Here is a 21621-nt window from a genome sequence, read left to right on the forward strand (position 1 = left end):
TAAAGAGTAGATTTGATGAAGGTGTTGCATGTGATTGTCTGAGTTAATTGATTTTATAATGTTTATGCATTGATATGGTAATCAGGATTTATTAGTGTCGAGGAAAGTTATTGGTATGAGATATAGAGGCATGCAAAGAAATTAGGAAGTAATTTCTATATTTATATATAAGGGTCGAGGATATCGATACCATGCATATGACAAGAGGCTTGATGCTTGCATGTTATGGCTCCTCCTTCCTTCCAAGTTGTGGCTATGTTTATAAAATTCTTCAAAGAAGGTGAGATAAGGTGTCTATGGTGTAAGGTTTCTCCTTGGATGTGATGTAGCAGTCCGACTAGTAGAGAGAAACATAGAAACTTAACTATAATTAAAAAAAAAATCAAAAAGCTTATGGGTTTAGGGGCTATTTTTCTAGATAGCCAATGAAGGTACGTTAAAAATGGTATGGGAGCAGTCAAGTTCAAACCTTGTGGCCTATGGGCCAATACGCCTCCATAGGGTATGGACAAGTTTAAGCCTTAATTTGGCCTCACTACCGCAAACTCTACTAAAGGATTGTGGTATAAGTGTTAAATCTGGACTCTTGAAAATTGAATCTAAATATTAAAAATGTTTAGATAAAAGAATGGGAAGTACATATGCACAGTTCTTGTTGCATGCATCATGAAGCACAAATAATTATGTTTTCCATAATACGAGCTTGTTAGGAAGGGATAGTATATATATATATGTGTGTGTGTGTGTGTGTGTGTGTTGAAATGCGAAGAAGGTTTATTGGGAAAATATTAACATATGCAAGACAATTCAACATTATGCAAGTGCTTTGATATCATCTAAAATTGTATATATGTGGTTTTAGTATTATATACACACACACACACACATATATATATATTGGGGCATAGTCATAATAATCCGTACACCATTCATCGAAACACTTAACCATCCCAATAATTTTCCACTCAGCGGAATATGAGCATGGAAGACGAGTGCTTAGCATGATTTCGAAAGCGTGTTTGGGCATCAATTTGGTTCCCATTTGTCCAGACACCAAATAGCCTGATTTCCTTCTTGGTCAAGTTCCTCTTCCCATGAACTTCCTTGTCACTCAAATATGTCGCTTGTAAGGATTGGATATTCATCCCAGTTATAAACCTAGGCATCTTTTCCATCTCCTTTGAACAGTCCTCCTACGAGAGTAAGTGACGGTCTAGTGATATTTTAGCAATCCTAAAACAAGGGGCTATGATCATCGATTGAAGAATCAAGGGAGTATGAATCACAAAGAGAATGGAAAGAAATTATCAACACCAATAAGGAAGCTATAAATGACAATACAAAAGCTCGGTTTTTATTGTTTACACTACACTGTAGGCAGTTACGTGTGGATAGGAGTTACCACAATCATGTAAAGGATAAAAAAACAAAGGAGCAGATCATCTCATTCGGGGCATTATCATTGTGAAATATTGCCATACGACGTGTCTAAAAGGAGGTATGCTGATGAGTATAGTTGTAAACCACCACACCTGATCTTGGTTGTTGTTTCTTTTGTTTTTACTGCTTTCGTGTGCCTTAACATAGTTAGAATTATGTGAGTTGGCTACAGATCCAATGACACTAATCCATGAAAGAAAAATCAGAAAAAGGTAAAAATAAAAGAAACATATAATGTTGCTTCCATTCTTATGTCGAATGTGTTTCTCCCACTCGAATGGTTATCCACTGATATGAAGGCATTCAAGAGCACATGGAGTAGGATAATGGTTGTCCTTTCTCAGTTCTGAGGAAACAACATGAGCATCCACCCTATCTTAGAAAAAGTGACCTACATACCGGAGTATGAAATTTCTAAGTCAAACAAGTAGGAAAGGCTATCGATCAGCAAGTGGCAGTTTGTTGCGAGTGGTTATTTATGTGTGCTCATGTACTTACATGCAAGTGTGGTCATTATGTCCTTACCATAAAACACAATTGCATTATTCATACAGAGATGGCGCCAAATTTTCATGCATAGGATGCATACCATTATGATAGTGGGGCTAGATGGGAAAATAATACTATAAAAAAAATTTAGTCGAACAAGCTCGATATATGGGTGGCGTTTTATGAAAATTGTTCACAACTACGATAAAACAAGGCATAGGTTACCTTCGTAATTAGAAATGGATAACATACAAGCGTCATGGGACAAATGATTATTGTCTAAAAGGAATTCAAATCATTTTTTTTAAATGTTGCGGTCATCCCAAGCATTATGTGGTGGGAGATTTAACGTCTGCAAACTTTTCCAACCAAAAATTTATTGAGTGCAAATGCAAACTCAAATATTAACCTTATATCAGGATTGTTAGATTGAGAATTATACTTGGGTAGTTTAAAAGTTGTTTTATGTGCTAATTAAAACCAATTGTATATGCTTAATGTCCCTTTCTTCTCACCATAATAATAATTCTCAATTTATAAGTCATGAAACTCGGGTTGACTCACCAAACAATACAATGTATCCCATATTTTAGCTTGTGTCGATTTATTTCCTTCTTATAAGCTTACTGTTTCTTTGAAGTATGTACTATTTCTTGCTATTTCTGTAATGTCGACGATTGTTCCCTTTTGTTTCACCAAACTGCTTCCATTGAGGATTCACAAAACTTTTATCTCTAAAAAATAGATCCATAGGGAAAGGGCTATCCCTACCTACACATACCAGTGTAATCCTTTCCCTAACCTTGTATACATTAGAGGTTGCACAGAGAATGGGACTGGTAAATCCTATTAAATGCTTCAAAGAAGAGCGCATGTCGACTTTTGAATAGAAAGACACAACTTATACATATTTCAATGAACATATTCCATCCTAATAAGCTATTGTAAGTATCATAAATTTTCATAGAGGGTAAGTGAATAATGTTATTAAATTAATGAGATGAGTTTTCTATGTGCATCAACTTCTTTTAAAATTGTTTGTGCTGACATGTGTTGTTTGGTGTTTTGAATTCAAAAGGTCGAGGTCAGCTAGCGGGCTTCATGGTAAACTGCCTCCACACAAACCCTCACTCAATAAGGGAGGAAATGGTGTTGAATGGCATCACTATCGGGTGAAAGATTTGAAAATTGTTGCAACATGATAACAAAAGGATTAATTAAAAATCATGGAATCGGACGTGGCCAAGGAAATGACTGATATGTTTTGTTTAAAGTGACTTGAGCATAGATATAAAAAAATTAATACGGTTTTCAATTGACTAAATGTAATGTTCAGTGTGCCCACAACTAGTTCTTGAGGATGCATACCTTGGAATCTATGTGATATTGCACTAGAAAAAAATATTTCTCCTCTCTGTAGCAACGATTCCTCTACTCGTTGAAAATCCAGACACCCTCAGCTTTCATGAAGTTGTAGTTCTCTTATATGTATAGGGTTCGATCATCAGATCTAATGACTTGGGTCCCAAAAGAATATTGGAAGCAAATATAGACAACCATTGAGATTTGGGTTGATCCATCTTCAAAAAAATTCTAGTATTCATGAAGCTTCAAGGGTTATGTCGGATTTCCCGGATGCGGGTGATTAAGAATCGTAAGCAAGACACGCGCCATCACGTGGCCGGGTGTCACGACCTCAATGAATGGCGGTACCACGCGTTAGGGGATTTTAATGGAGTTAAGGGCGATGAAGTGAAGGCATTAATGCCTGTCTTCTCGGCTCGAGGGAGGCAGTTGGGAAACAGGGTGATGGAGGAGTTTAAGCTGGGGAGGATGGCATGTCCGCGGGAGTATGGTGAGTCTGGTAGGGAGACCCTCCTCTGCGCTAGCAGCAATGCGAATGCAGAGCCGAGGGGTGAGACTGTTGTCTGTGAGCACGTTGTTTGTGAGACTGCTCTCCATCGCTGGAGTGTGAACTGGTGCTATATGCTGAATTTCCTGTTGCTGATTCTTGTTGTTCGAGAGGTGAATTTGCTCCGTCATTGGGCTCGAGGGGCGGATTCAGGTAATTGGAACTGGTTCTGGAAGTGGGTTCTTGGAGCCGGTTCTTGGAGCTGGTTCTCGAATCTGGTTCTTGGAGCTAGTTCCTGGAGCTCGGGCGCGTTGCGGCAGTGGACTCTTGAGGCCGGAGTCAGAGCGTGGTGGTGGAATTCGCTCTTGTTACTGGGAGCTGCTCTGGCCCTGGTGAAAGCTCAAAGTATTGAAATTGAAAGGAAATTAAGGATGCCGAGGGATAGGCCAAGAATGGGTAGCCGGAGGGGAGGAATTCAGGGCCGAGCGCCGCCGAGAGAAGACCATTACTCCCCTTCTTCTTCAATAGAAGTCACCTCGCAGCCCCGATGGTTTCAGGATAGCAATGATGAAGTTGGAGGGCAGAAGGAAAGCAGCCCTATTGATGAAGATAGCCAGAGAGAGCTTCCCATGCTCAGGTATCGTCTCCCCTGTCCGCATGTCAACTCCTCTTTGATTGTAACAATTGCTGTGGAACCTGGTATCGAGCCTCAGTTGGATAGGCAGCATTCCAGTAGAGACGACTCCCCTGTCGCTTGCCTTCCGGTGGGTGCAGAAATTGGTTGGGCCCAGCCCGAGCGCATTCCAGGGCCGGGTTGGTCGGTTCCTTGTCATGCGGGTGGGCTGAGACTGGAGCGCCCTGGCCCCAATTTGGACCCTGATGCTGGCCCCTCGGTGCGTGCGGCTACTCCTCTGCCTGGTCCGAGTAAGGGTTGGTCGACACCTCGTCATGAGGGTGAGCAGAGATTGGAGCGCCCTGGCCCCAATTTGGATCCTGAAGCTGGCCCCTCGGTGCGTGCGGCTACTCCTCTGTCTGGTCCGAGTAAGCCTGCCCGAAACGACAGTCCTCATAAGATCATTCAGCTCTCGGATTCGGAGAATACGCTCCACTTCGGATGCAGAATTGCAGAGGAGCTCCAGTCTACTGATGAAGAATGAAATTGTCATGGTAACTTCTGTTTTGTATGGGATTTTCAGGTGCAATTCGGTCATATTGTCAATGTGTCGGCTTTATTGTTCAAATGTCGCATGTAAATGTCCAAGTGTCAAGTGTCTTTGTCCAGTTGTTTGTGTCTTTGTCTGGGTCAGCAAAAGGCCCTGGTGTGTTTGTGTTCATCAAATGTTCAGTCCAGCTATGGTCAGTCTTTCAATGTTATGTAACAGTGTCAGCAGTGGTACAGCAACTTACCCAATTTTGAATACATTCAATTTGGGTGCTGTAAAATGGGCAAGGCCAGGGCGCATAAGAAAATCCACTTAAGCCTTGCCCTTTGTAAACTTTTTTGTATATTTGTTTTGTAAGATAATAGAAGTAGTCAAATTCAGAAAAAAAAAAAAAAAAAAAAGGGTTATGTCGGATTAAAAAGTTAACCACTCTAATAAAGCCCTTATATTATGTTGAATATTATTGTATCCATGTGTATTCTACACTATATACGAATTGAGCATAATTTAAGATGCTTCAGGGTGGGGCAATAAGATAAGCCAAGGGGTTTATTTGTTTCATTCTCGATATGTTTCAGAATGTGAAAATATCTATTCCCATTAGATCAATGCATGTGAAAGTTATGAAAAAATGAGTAATTGGGGAAGTGGGTATTGCATTTTAAACCTTAATGGGTGCAAGCACCACAACATGTTAATAGATATGTCATGATTTCTACAAAAATACAGGCACATTGTTTTTTCTTCGATCGGATTGCAAACTTGGTTAAGTAGGACAAACAAGGATAACATATTGAATATTTACTTTGTGTGTTGGAACATTTGTGGTAGACATTTGAAAATGACATAGTATGTTGTTGTGTGAAATTTGTGGTGTGAGATGTGTGATAACATAGTGCATATAACAAGTTATAACAGTTAATAATTCCCATCATTCCAAAGGTTGTACACAAATTGAAATTGTTTGTTGGAAGAAGACTCCTTTAACATAGTTTATTCGCTACTTTGCTATTGTGTTTTTATCATAGCATTATAATGTAGGTTGTTATGGTAGAGCGCTTATTCCTGCTATGTGTTGACCATAAGCCCTATATTGGATCTATAATATGTATGGTCTATTGGTTGAATGTGATTAATATAAGGGATAAGTTTTGAGTGTTGTGACAATAACTAAATAAGGGATGATAGTATGGATTGAGAAAGGGTCATCCTGAGGATGTGGATTAATATATGTAACTAGCATATATTATCATGATATTGAAATTATAGTTGGGCATGTAACTTGTTTTAATAGAGGGAGACTCTGGTTGTATCATTGTTTTATTGTTGTATAATGATACATATACCAATGTATTGTCAAGAATTGTTTTGTAGTCTAGCTGAGTGGTCATTTTGATACACATGTTTTGAAGAGGATCATACTTAATATCAATTCATAATAATGATTCATATTAATATTCCATGTAAGTACTTCCCGATGAATTCTGGTATTGGTTCTGAAAGAAAGTAAAATTCATTTCTCAACAATCATAAACATGTTGGTTACCCCAATGCCTATTAAGGGGGAGTATGTTCTGTAGAAGGAAAGAGTGTGATTGACCTAATTATTATATTGGTAAAGTAGTGTGGAGTTTTTTTTTTGTTGTGATAGAGTGTATGTCATTTTTCTTGGATGTTGGAAATAGAGGTGTTGTGTAAGGACTACTAGTTTGTGACTTGTAAGAATCAAGGGTGTACTACTAGGGATGCTTACAAATAGGCATATCATGTAAAAAAATTGGTTTTTCCTCCATGTATGGGATTTGAATTATTTGAACTATATTGAAGTTATATTTATGTTAGCATACATGCTAGGGCTATTATGTGTGAATAATAAATAGGAGAGATATGCATGACTATGTTTATGAGTCGGGTTGAACAAGGAAATTGAAGGTTATTTCTTATAGCTAAAGTTTTTATAGCATGCAATAGGGAACAAATGCCTTGAAAGTAATGTTGTTCAATTTTGTTTAAGATTAATAACAAGTAATTCATATGGGAGGAATATATCATTACCTAAGTGGCGCACTTACATAGGTTTCCTTCATGAATGCAAGAATCACAATTCTCATAAAACTAGACTACGATTCTGGTCAGATATTAAACTATGGTCATCTGGATATAAAAATAACTTATAAATGTTATAATTGCTATGAAAGTATTATACCAAGGTAAAGGATGGTGAAAAAATGTTATAGTACAAGACTATATAACCTGCAAAAATTGTGATTCAAATTAATCCTTTGATTAATGCATCTACATAAAATGTGATTTGTTCTTTGGTTGGAAGAAAGTATGATTAAGGGGAAACTTAACTTAAAGAATTTTCTAGGACATGTGCATCTTTCGATGGATATGCATAATGGAACTTATAAGTATCCTTGAGTACAAACCATGTTAATTAATAAGTAATAAAAGTTGTGTGGACCACTGGATCAATTAAATGGTATCTAACAATCTATTTAAATGTATTGATATCATATCAATTGAAATTCATAATTTGTACCAAGAAATTTTGAGAGGTTATCTTATTGGATTGCATTGATAATATGTCTGGACAACACAAGAAATGTTGCGTAATTCAAACATGAATTCTTGAAATAGATAATTCATCTTTTGGTTAACGATAATCTAATGTTAAAGAGGAGGTAACATGTAAGTACCTTGAGATCATAAACACTTACAACTAAAGGGTTGTAGGATTGAAAGTAGTAAAAACTTTCACGTATAACTACACTAAATTATGCATGGCCAACAAGTTGTTGAGGAATACAAAGGGCAATAGTAAATCATACGGGATGATTTATAATCTAACTGTGAGCTAATAGTCTGCTTTAGGAGATTAAGTAGAAGCTCTGATGAAAAAATGCATGAATACAATACTATGCCACCGATATTGTAACCAAATGAAATATGGAAATGATCTCCACCACCGATATTGTAACCAAATGAAATTTGGAAATGATCTCCACCTGAAAAAACTTTCTCTGATTACAGAAATGAACCATGCACATACAAATTCCTTGTCAACTAAGCACAGTTGTTTTAATTACTAGGAAAAGATAAAAGAATGTTTGGTATGATTTTAACATGGTAGGAAAATATGTGGACAAAGTTTCGTCATGCAGGTGATACCATGGGAATGGTATGATGGGTCATAGCACAGATGGTACTATGTACAATAGTACATATGATACCCATATGACTACATATGTTACATGTTTGAAATATGATATGTATATCGATGTATAATACACATTGTGTTCAAGTGTGCATGAAGACATTGGGTAGATGCCTGTTAGGACAACCGACTGGGTGGTTGCATGGAAGAAGGAAGGTAAGAAGTGGTTCAAGGATAAGTAACCATGGTTAATTTTGGCATACATACGATTACAAAGAGTATATATGATGAACATACATAATGAATATATATACTGTTATGTGAACTAATATGTTATGGAATTGTAGACATATTAATGTGGAAAATATACTAACAGATGTGTTGTATGTAGAGAAAGAGAAAGAAGGACGTGTTCAACAAAGAACACAAAGGCTTCGAAGAATGCAAAAAGGGAACCTGCATTCTTCAGATAAAGTGAAAAATGATCATTTTTTGCTTTAGTAATATTAAGTAATAGAATATGATATGTATCATAGTTAAAATTATGCATCTATAAATTCTTACAAATGGTTTGAAAAAATGTCACAGGTAGTTATGAAAGGAGAATAGTCCTTGAGACTATTGTATCTATGGAAGATGAGCACTATTTGTGACCATTCTTCAGATAAAGTGAAAAATGATCATTTTTTTCTTTAGTAATATTCAGTAATAGAATATGATATGTATCATAGTTAAAATTATGCATCTATAAATTCTTACAAACGGTTTGAAAAAATGTCATAGGTAGCTATGAAAGGAGAATAGTCTTTGAGACTATTGTATCTATAGAAGATGAGCACTCTTTGTGACCAATGTAGCTATGGAAGAGGAGCACCCTTGCTCACCAATGTAGCCATGGGAGAGGGGAAATACTTGTGACTGATGTACATGAGGAAAATTGTAGCAGATGGCAAAGCCATGAAAGTTGTTGATTCAGAAACCAGCTATATGTGAACGAGGAGATGATGCAGTGATACACTGAGGATGGTGTAAAATTTAAGTGGGGGGGAGGGGGGGAGTATGTAACACCCATACCTTGTGTGCTAAATTATTGTAAACCTAAGCTAAGATAAATATAGGTGTGATATCTCTGCTTGTGTGTTAAATAATTGTAAACATAAGCTGAGGAAAGATAGGTGTGATACCCTCCTTTGTGGGTTAAACTATTCTAAACCTAAGATGAGGAAAGCTAGGTGATATGTATTATGAAAATAGAATTTGTTATTAAATAAATTAATAAAATAAATCACTTGGAGGGTGGAGCACCAAGAGAGAGGAGATTCTTTCCAAATCCCATGTGGAATGGGACAGGGATGAATCTTTCATGATAAATCTTCTAGATGGGATTCTAGATAAGCTTGTGTAACATACCCCTTTGACCTACTGTGGATTAATAGTTTATTAGGCTTCCAATTCTGTAATTTTTTCTTCTTCTTTTTTATAGCTAAGATCTGACCATTGTCTTACATAATATCTTTATCATGGTAGGAACAAGTAATATTCATGTTACTATACTCATTGCTTAATAGTTTATACAATCTCATAATCTCGCATTAGTGTTTTATCATTTATCAGATCTGTAATTGTAACCCTTAGATTCATATAAACAACTTATATATCAGAACCATCATTGAATGTGAAGGAATAATCATGGCATGCAACCTATATAATATTATGGTTAATCCACATAGAATTGATGGAGTATTATCTTACGTTTACTATGGCCAGCATTGGCCATGAATCATTAATATAATTAAGTGTAATCAAGGTGTTCTGATGAACCCTAGGTTCAACATGCATAACTAACAAATTTAACTACCCTTATCGGAAGAAATTCCTCTACTTATGCAATTAGAAGCATGATCCCCTAAATGTCCCACGTGCACTAGTGTTACCACTTGATGTTAGATGTAAAAACTATCTTAACACTCTTATATGACCATTTCAGAATAATGACTTCAAGGAGACAGTAAGAAAATCATTATCATCAACAAGCTATAGTTATCATTTCCAACTCCTTAAGCATGGTCAAAGGAATACTGACATGAACATCAAGCCCACAATAGATGCAATCATTTCATAAGAAAACATAATATAGGTAATCTATTTATGAATAATTTTCACATGTAAATTCTACCATGAATGGGTCCTAGAACTGTTACCCACTGAACATGCCTCTACAGTTAATTTCACACTGGAATGCAACATGCATAAGAAATATGTCATTCCCATAGTAGAGATAAATTGAACCATCATTAAATATGAGCTAAATGATTTTAATCTCATAACAAGTAGGGATTAACATAAAACACATACCATGCAAGCAAATCTCATCAGATTAGAGGGAAACATAATTAAATATATTAATACATAAGAATATACTATTATTCATCAATCATTCTCATGGTGAAGAAACTTAAGAACTCTTTTAATTAACAACTGGAACTATAACAGAGAGAGAGAGAGAGAGTAAGAATCATCATACACACATTCCACTCATGTGACACCAACTAAACCATCACTTGGAGGGAGGAGCACCACCACCCAACCATGAATCACCTTTGATTCCCTACGAGTCGGAGTTCTTTCCAAGGATCAATTGTCCTCAATTGATCAATGCAATGGGTTTTTAATATCTTCTATCATGATTTAGTTACCATTAGTAGCATCCCTCTTTTATGGATTTTTCCATTTGCCTAGGTCTTTTTTAGAAAATCTCTACTTTATCTGCTATGAGGCTTTTCCTCATAAAAGCTTTCCTTTATCTCCCACAATTTTTTATGTGTGATGGATCTTTATCTCTCATCCCTCCAATGGATCTCCAACCCATCCAAGATTATCTACAATCACATCTAGAAGCTTTGTCATGAAGGATTCATCTCTACCCCATTCCCCATGGGATTTGGCAAGAATCTCCTCTCCTTTGGTGCTCCACCCTCCAAGTGATTTATTTTATTAATTTATTTAATAACACATTTCATTTTCATATTACATATCACCTAGCTTTCCTAAGCTTAGGTTTGGAATATCTTAAGCCACAAAGGAGTGTATCACACCTAGCTTTAACTTAGCTTAGGTTTACAATAATTTAGTACACAAGTCATGCCGAAATAATCTGATAAATTCGTAGGCAGAGGTTCAGTTACATGAACTTGTTTATGATATAAGCTAAGACTTGATAAATTATGTCATTTGAACTCATTATCGGATTACAAACTAGGTCAAGAGAGGAGTGAAACGAATAAACTTTACTCAGTATAATGTAAAAAAAACCACTATGATTATGGTCTATGTTATCACCTAGATTGACCTTAGGCTGAAGGGAGGCAATGCCAGGGTAACCACAAACCAAGCTTAGCCTAGTAGCTATCCCTACTAGGCTGGGAGAGGGCTCTCTCAGTACGGATCTTAGTCAATATGACTGGGTCAGGTAAAGGATTTTAGGCTAGGTATAGTAGCTCAAAAGGTTTTGATTGAATTTTTTAGTGTTTTTCTGGATCAGATGGAGCTGGGCAGTTTAGGTCTGGGAAATTAGGTTAGAAATGCAGGGTGTTCTATGGGGCAAGGTAGGGATAGGATTTAGCACTTTAGGCTTAATTCTATGAGGTGTTTAAGACTGATCAGGAGCTAAAGAGGGCATGTGACAATCATGGATCCTTCCTAAATAGCAGAAAACATGAAATATTGAATGATTTCCCAAGGCAGAGCACTGTTACTATGGATTATACCTATCAAACTTGATAACATTCAATAAGAAGCAATGAAATGGATCATGGAATACATAAAAAATGTAAACAAATGATTACAAAAGAAGAAACCATGTTAAAACTCCATACCATAGGGATCCCATAAAAATAGTTGCAAATCTTATTAATCTCCTTGCCAAACCGCTTACAATGATGTACAATGAAGCTCTGAGCATCCAAGTGAGTCCAACCTCTCACAAAGAGAAAGAAGAAGAAGATATAGACAAACTTTCAACCTCATCCCATCCTTAGTGGTCGAATCCCTAAGATGAGGATCAGATCTAACTGATACTAAACAAGAAACAGGAATATAGGCATCATCAACAACTTGCCTCTAAAAATGAAAAACTGATTCATTTGAATTCAAACTAACACCTAAAGTAATGAATCTACCCTCTACAAATTTTTAACCATCATATTTACAAGCCATGATATCATTTACAATAGTAAATAATCCACCATGAGAGAGAATCCATGATCATATTCAAAAACTTGAAAAATAGGAGTCCTGAGCAAAATGTGCCCTACGCGCAACGCCATTGGCTCAATGCGTAGCGCCACTTTCAGGTCCCTTTTAAAGGCTTTCCTGGCATCGAAATTGAGCCCATGATATATAATGGTTAGGGATATTGATACCATGCATGTCACAAGAGGCTTGATGCTTGCATGTTATGGCACCTCCTTCCTTCCAAGCTGTGGTTATGTTTATAAAATTCTTCAAAGAAGGTGAGGTAAGGTGTCTATAGTATAAGGTTTCTCCTTGGATGTGATGTAGTAGTCCGACTAGGAGAGAGAAACATGGAAAATTAACTTTAATTAAAAAAAATTCAAAGAGATTATGGGGTTAGAGGCTATTTTTCCAGATATGCCATGGATGTACATTAAAAATGGTATGGGAGTAGTTAAGTTCAAACCTTGCGGCCTATGGGCCAATACACCTCCATAGGGTATGGACAAGTTTAAGCCTTAGTTTGGCCTCACTACCACAAACTCTATTAAAGGGTCGTGGTATAAGTGTTAAATCTGGACTCTTGAAGATTGAATCTAAATATTAAAAATGTTTAGATGAAAGAATGGGAAGTACATATGCATAGTTCTTGCTGCATGCATCATGAAGCACAAATAATTATGTTTGCCATAATACGAGTTCGTTAGGAAGGGACAACATATCTATATATATCTATATATATATAGATGTTAAAATGCAAAAAAGGTTTGTTGGGAAAATATTAACACATGCAAGACAATTCAACATTCTGCAAGTGCTTTGATATCATAGAAAATGGTATATATGTTGTTTTAATATTATATATATATATATGTGTGTGTGTGTGTGTGTGTGTGTGTGTGTGTGTGTGTGTGTGTGTGTGTGTGTGTGTGTGTGTGTGTGTGTACACACACACACACACACACACACACACACACACATATATATATATAAGGACCTTACCCATCTAAATTGTGTGACCGTATTGTTGAAAAAAAAATAAAATTATAGAAGGTAAAATTAGATTTAGGTTTTTTTTCAAACAAAGAATGTAATGAACCTCCTTAGCCTACCCGGAAATTTCGCCCTTAGGCCCCTTAAAGTTGGGATTTCGTCTCACTACAGTTAGAATTTAACCTCATTCACTAGTACATTAATCTGATTCACCTCATGAACACTATTATTGAGCTCCATGATTTTATAAATTTGTAGAAAGAAACTAGCTCTGTCATGAAATCCCTAACATTCATTGTTTAAGTTTGCTACCAATATTAATTAACTTAAGTCTAATGCAGTTAGCCCAGCCATGCATGAGAATCATAATTCGACAGACTTACTCAACCCTTAACAATAGGTAGGAGGGCTAAGCCAACCTCCTTGAGTACACATATAATAGTTAATTTAACTATGATATACTATACCATGAAATGCATGCATCTATGTCTTGTACCCATTATCCACCCAAAGACGTAATATAAAATTAAATACAAACTATGTTCCTTTAACATAATGATGATTCGATTTAGAATCCATGGACATTTTACTCATCCACATGCATAAGAGTGAAACCAATTACATGAACATAGATATTATCATGAACATATATATTACACAATACAAGTAGAGATATGGGACACCTCAATTGAACCTAAATCATTTATCATGTATAGTTATCATTGCACCTACAAATAAACATATATGTTGAAAGAATTGAAGTAATATCCAGGAAAAGAAACAACATACAGTACATTACATGCAACTAACACCAACTAAACCTCACTTGGAAGGAGGAGTAACACCACCTAGCCATGAATCACCTCTGATTCCCCCCGAGCCAAAGATATTGCCAAGGATGAATTGTCCTCAATTGACCAATGCATTAGGTATTTAATACCCTCTTTCATGATTTAGTTACCATTAGCGGTGTCCCACTTTATGTATTTTTCCATTTTCTTAGGTCTTATCTGGAAAAGCTTGTCTTTATCTCCACGATGCTTTTCCACATAAGACCTTGCCTTTATCTCCTGCAAAGCTTTTTATGTTCGATGGATCTTTATCTCCCATGCATCTGATGGATATCCAATCCATCCAAGTTTATCTAGAATCACATCTAGAAGCTTATCATGAAAGATTCATCTCTATCCCATTCCTCCTAGTATTTGGCAATCATCTCCTCTCTCTTGGTGCTCCACCGTCCAAGTGATTTATTTTATTAATTTATTTAATAATACATTTGATTTTCATATTACATATCACCTAGCTTTCCTCAGCTTAGGTGTAGAATAGTTTGACTGACAAAGGAGGGTATCTAACCTAGCCTTCCTCAGCTTAGGTTTACAAACATTTAACACACAAGGGAGGATATCACACATAGCTTTAGCTTAGCTTAGGTTTACAATAATGTATTACATAAGGGAGGGATGTTTAAAAAAACATGGGAATATTATCCAATATTAAAGTTGCAGAAATTGTAAACATTCTATATAGGAATTATGGATAGATTCCTATGAGATACATTATGGGATGTACATATGTACACAATGGTATAAATCGTCTAAATTAGATATGATAAGCGCCTCGATCGTAGTATTGAAAAGTTCAGATATATATATATATATATATATATATATATATATATATATATATATATATTGAGGCATAGTCGTAACAGTCCATACACCATTCATTGAAATAGTCAACCATCCAATAATTTTCTACTCGGGCGTGGCCAAGGAAATGGCTGACCTAGTTTGTTTAAAGTGACCTGAGCATAGATATAAAAAACATAATATGATTTTCAATTGACTAAATGCAATGTTTGGTGTGCCCACAACTAGTTCTTAAGGATGCATACCTCAGAATCTATGTGATATTGTAGTGGAAAAAAGAAATTCTCCTCTCTGCAACAACGAGTCATCTGCTCGTTGAAAATCTAGACACCCTCAGCGTTCATGAAGTTGCAATTTTCTAATATGTAGAGGGTTCGATCATCAAATCTAATGACTTGGGTCCCAAAAGAATCTTTGAAGCAACTATCGACAACCATTGAGATTTTGGTTGATCCGTCTTCGAAACATTTCTGGTATTCATCAAGATTAAAAGGTTATGTTTGATTAAAAACTTGAATACTCTAATCAAACCCTTATAATATGTTGAATATTATTGTATCCATATTTATTTTACACTATATACGATTGATAATACTTTAAGATGCTTCAGGTTGGGGCATTAAGATAAGCCAAGGGGTTTGTGTGTTTCATTCTTGATATGCTTCAGAATGTGCAAATATCTATGCCCATTAGATCGATGCATGTGAAAGTTATGAGAATATGAGTAATTAGGGAAGTGGGTATTGCATTTTAAACCTTAATGGGTGCAAGCATCACAACATGTTAATATATATGCCATGATTTCCGCAAATATAGGCACATTGTTCTTTCTTCGATTGGTCTGCGAACTTGGTTAAGCGGGAAAAACAAGGATAAGAAATTGAATACTTACTTTGTGTGTTGAAGCATTTGGGGTAGATGTTTGCAAATGACATAGTATGTTGTTGTGTGAAATTTTTGGCATGAGATGTGTTATAACATAGTGAATATAACAAGGTATAACGATTAATAATTCCCATCATGACAAAGGTTGTACACAAATTGAAATTGTGTGTTGAAAGAAGACTCCTTTAACATAGTTTATTTGCTACTTCACTATTGTGTTTTTATCATAGCATTATAATGTAGGTTGTTATGGCAGAGGGCTTATCCCTGCTACATACTATCCATAAGCCCTATATTGGCTCTATAATATGTATGGTCTATTTGTTGAATGTGGTTAATACAAGGGATAAGTGTTGAGTGTTCTCACAATAACTAAATAAGTGATGATAGTATGGATTGAGAAAGGGTCATCCTGAGGATGTGGATTGAGAGAGCTTGTCAGTATTGTGTTGTTGCTTATAACATTGATGTAACTAGTATATATTATCATGATATTGAAATTATATTTGGGCATAAGTTGTTCTAATAGAGGGAGCCTCTCGCTATATCATTGTTTTATTGTTGTAAAATGATACATATGCCAATGTATTGTCAAGAATTGTTTTGTAGTCTAGCTGAGTGGTCATTTTGATACACATGTTTTGAAGAGGATCATGCTTGATATCCATGCATAGTAATGAGTCATATGAATCTTCCATATAAGCACTTCTTGATGAATTCTGGTATTGGTTCTGAAAGAAAGTAAAATTCATTTCTCAACAATCATAAACATGTTGGTTACCCAATGCCTATTAAGGGTGAGTATGTTTTGTAGAAGGAAAGAGTGTGATTGACCTAATGATTATATTGGTAAAGCAGTGTGGAGTTGTTGTTGTGTTGTGATAGAGTGTATGTTTTGTTTTTTGGATGTTGGACATAGTGGCGTTGTCCAAGGATTGCTAGTTTGTGACTTGTAAGAATCAAGGGTGTATTGCTAAAGATGCTTACAAATAGGGATATCATGTAAAAAAATTGGGTTTCCCCACATGTATGGGATTTACATTGTTTTAACTATATTGAAGTTATATTTATGTTAGCATACATGCTCGAGCTATTATGTGCGAATAATAAATAGGAAAAGTATGCATGACTATGTTTAAGAGTCAGGTTGAACAAGGAAATTGAAGGTTATTTCTTATAACTAAAGTTGTTATAGCATGCAATAGGGAGAAAATGCCTTAAAAGTAATTTTTTTAAATTTTGTTTAAGATTAATAACGATTAATGCATATGGGAGGATGATATCATTACTTGAGTGGTGCAATTACATATGTTTCCTTCATGAATGCAAGAATCATAATTCTCATAAAGCTAGACTATGATTATGGTCAGAGATTAAACTATGGTCATCGAGCTATAAAAATAACTTATAAATGGCATAATTGTTGTGAAAGTATCATACCGAGGTAAAGGAAGATGAGAGCATGTTATAGTACAAGACTATATGATCTGCACAAATTGTCATTCAAACTAATCCTTTGATTAATGCATCTACATAAATTGTGATTTGTTCTTTGGTTGGAAGAAAGTATGATGAAGGGGAAACTTAACTTAAACAATTTTATAGGGCATATGCATCTTTCGATGGATATGCGTAATGGAACTTATAAGTATCCTTGAGTACAAACCATGGTAATTAATAAGTAACACAAGTTGTATGGACCATTGGGTCAATTAAATAGTATATAACAATCTATTTAAATAGATTGATATTATATCAATTGAAATTCGTAATTTTTACCAAGAAATTTTGAGAGGTTCTCTTATTGGATTGCATTGATAATGTGTCTGGACAACACAAGAAATGTTGTGTAATTCAAACAGGAATTCTTAAAATAGATAATTCATCTTTTGGCTAAGGTTAATTTAATGTTAAAGAGGAGCTAACATGTAGGTACCCTGAGATCATAAACACTTACAACTAAAGGGTTGTAGGATTGAAAGTAGTAAAATATTTCATGTATAACTACATTAAATTATGCATGGCCAACAAGTTGTTGAGGAATACAAAGGGCAATAGTAAATCAAATTGGATAAATGATAATCTAACTATGAGCTAATAGTATTCTTTAGGAAATTAAGTAGAAGGTCTGATGAAAATATGCATGAATACAGTACTATGCCACTGATATTGTAACTAAATGAAATCTGGAAATTATCACCACCTGAAAAAACTTTCTGTTATTACAGAAATGCACCATGCTCATGCAAATTCCTTGTCAACTGAGCATAGTTGTTTTAATTACTAGAAAAAGATAAAAGAATGTTTGGTATGATAATAAGATGGTAGGAAAGTATGTGGACAAAGTTTCGTCATGTAGGTGATACAATGGGAATGGTATGATGGGTTGTAGCATAGATGGTACTATGTATGATAGTACATGTGGTACCCATATTACTACATATGTCACATGTTTGAAATATGATATGTATATTGGTGTATAATACACATTGTGTTCAAGTGTGCATGAAGACATTGGGTAGATGTTTGGTAGGATAATCGACTGGGTGGTTTCACAAAAGAAGAAAAGTAAGACGTGGTTCAAGCATAAGTAACCATGGTTAATTTTGGCATACATACAATTATGAAGAGTATATATGATGAACATATATAATGAATATATATATTTTTATGTGAACTAATATATTATGGCATTGAAAACTTATTGATGTGGAAAATATGCTAACATATGTGTTGTATGCAAAGGAGCATCAAGAAGCACGCGTTCAACAAAGAACACAAAGGCTTCGAAGAATGCAAAAACCGAACCTGCATTCTTCAGATAAAGTGAAAAATGAGCAATTGTTGCTTTAGTAATATTAAGTAATAGAATATGATATGTATCATATTTAAAATTATGTATCTATAAATTCTCACAAACAGTTTGAAAACAATGTTATAGGTAGCTATGAAGGGATAACACTCCTTGAGACCGTTGTAGCTATCGAAGGTGAGAACTCTTTGTGACCAATGTAGGTATGGAAGAGGAGCACTTTTGCTCACCAATGTAGCTATGGGAGAGGATAACTCCTTGTGACCGATGTACATCAAGAAAATTGCAGCAGATGGTAGAGCCATGAGAGAAGTTGATTCAAAAACCAGCTACATATGAACGAGGACATGATGCAGTGATACACTGAGGATGGTGGAAAATTTAAGGGGGGAGTATGTAGCACCTCTCCCTTGTGTGCTAAACTATTGTAAACCTAAGCTAAGATAAATCTAGCTATGATATCCTCCCTTGTGTGTTAAATGATTGTAAACATAAGTTGAGGAAAGATAGGTTTGATACCCTCCTTTGTGGATTAAAGTATTCTAAACCTAAGACGAGGAAAGCTAGGCGATATGTATTATGAAAATAAAATGTGTTATTAAATAAATTAATAAAATAAATCACTTGGAGGGTGGAGTAGCAAGGGAGAGGAGATTCTTTCCAAATCCCATGTGGAATGGGATAGAGATGAATCTTTCATGATAAATCTTATAGACGCGATTCAAGATAAGCTTGTGTAGCATACCCCTTTGGCATACCCTGGAGTAATAGTTTACTAGGCTTCTAATTATATAAATTTTTCTATTTTTTTATAGTTTAGATCCGACCATTATCTTACTATAATAATTGCTTAATAGTTTATACAATCTCATAATATCACATCATTCTTTTATTCTTTATCGGATCCGTAATTAGAACCCTTAGATTCATATAAACAACTTATATATCAGAACCGTCATTGAATGTGAAGGAATAATCATGGCATGCAACCTATATAATATCCTGGTTAATCCACATTGGCATTAATTGAGTATTATCTTATGTTTACTATTGCCAGCATTGGCCATCCATCATTAATATAATTAAGCGTAATCAAGGTGTTCTAAGCAACCCTTGGTTCAACATGCATACATAACTAATTAGACTACCCTTATCAGAAGCAATTCCTTGACTTATGGAATTAGAAGAATGATCCCCTAAGTGTTCCACATGCACTAGAGTTACCACATGATGTTAGATGCAAAAATATCTTAACACTATTATATGACAATTTAAGAATAATGAGTTTAAGGAGACATTACAACAATCATTATCATCAACAAGCTATAGTTAGCATTTTCCAACTCCTTGAGCATCGTTAAAGTAATACTAACATGCACATCAAGCCCACAATAGCTGCAATCATGTCATAAGAAAACATTAACACGGGTAATCTATTTATGAATAAGTTTCACATGTAAATTATACCATGAATGAGTCCTCGAATTGTTACCCATTGAAGATGCTTCTATAGTTAACTTCACACTAGAATGCAATGTGCATAATAAATCTATCATTCCCTTAGTAGAGATAAATTTAACCATCATTAAATATGAGCTAAATGATTTTAATAAACCATGTGATAAATTTAACAAGAAGGGATTAACATAAAACACATACCATGTGAGGGAATCTCATTAGATTAGAGGGAAACATCATTAAATCTATTAATACATAATCATATACTATTATTCATCAAACATTCTGATGGCGAAGAAACTTGAGAACTCTTTTTATAAACAAATGGGACTATAACAAAGAGAGATTAAGAATCATCATACACACATTCGACTCATGTGACACCAACTAAACCATCACTTGGAGGGAGGAGCACCACCACCCAACCATGAATCACCTTTGATTCCCCGTGAGAAAAAATTCTTGCCAAGGATCAATTGTCCTCAACTAATCGATGCAATGGGTATTTAATACCTTCTTTCATGATATAGTTACCATTAGCAGCATCCCTCTTTTATGGATTTTTCCATTTGCCTAGGTCTTTTTTGGAAAATCTCGACTTTATCTCCCATGAGGCTTTTCCTCATAAAAGCTTTCCTTTATCTCAGACAAATCTTTTATGTCTGATGGATGTTTATCTCCCATCCCTCCGATGGATCTCCAATACATCCAAGCTTATCTAGAATCACATCTAGAAGCTTTGTCATGAAATATTTTTCTCTATCGCATTCCTCATGGGATTTGGCAAGAATATCCTCTCCCTTGGTGCTCCACCCTCCAAGTCATTTATTTTATTAGTTTATTTAATAAAACATTTTCCTTTCATATTAGAGATCATCTAACTTTCTTGAACTTAGGTTTAGAATAGTTTAATGCACAAAGGAGGGTATCACACCTTGCTTTAACTCAGCTTAGGTTTACAAACATTTAACACACAAGGGAGGATATCACACCTATCTTTAACTTAGCTTAGGTTTACAATAATTTAGTACACTAGTCATGGCAAAATAATCTGATAAATTCGTAGGCAGAGGCTCAGTTACATGAACTTGTTTATAACAGAAGTTAAGACTTGAGAAATTATGTCATTTGAACTCACGGTCGGATTACAAAACTAGGTCAAGAGAGAAGTGACGCCAATAATCCTTACTTAGTACAATGGAAAAATAACCACTGTGATTATGGTCTACATGAAATCAAAATATTTAAATGGAGTTTAATTTTTTTTGTAAGCTAAGGTAGAGCCTCGTTTTCTATTTATATAAAATAAAATTGAAACCACATACAGTTAATAGGTGGCATCAACTTGCCCATTGGGAAACCAAGTATGTTGGCCACCTATGCATATTGTAAGCCATCCAAAAACGATAAGTTTTCAGTATTTCTACCCAAGAAATATATACATAACTATTTAAAAACAAGTCTATAGTCTTAGATCCCAT

The sequence above is a fragment of the Pinus tabuliformis genome, chromosome 5_1 (assembly GCF_031772625.1).
Source record: "Pinus tabuliformis cultivar Carrire ecotype Pingquan chromosome 5_1, CPIR1, whole genome shotgun sequence".
Classification (NCBI taxonomy): domain Eukaryota; kingdom Viridiplantae; phylum Streptophyta; class Pinopsida; order Pinales; family Pinaceae; genus Pinus; species Pinus tabuliformis.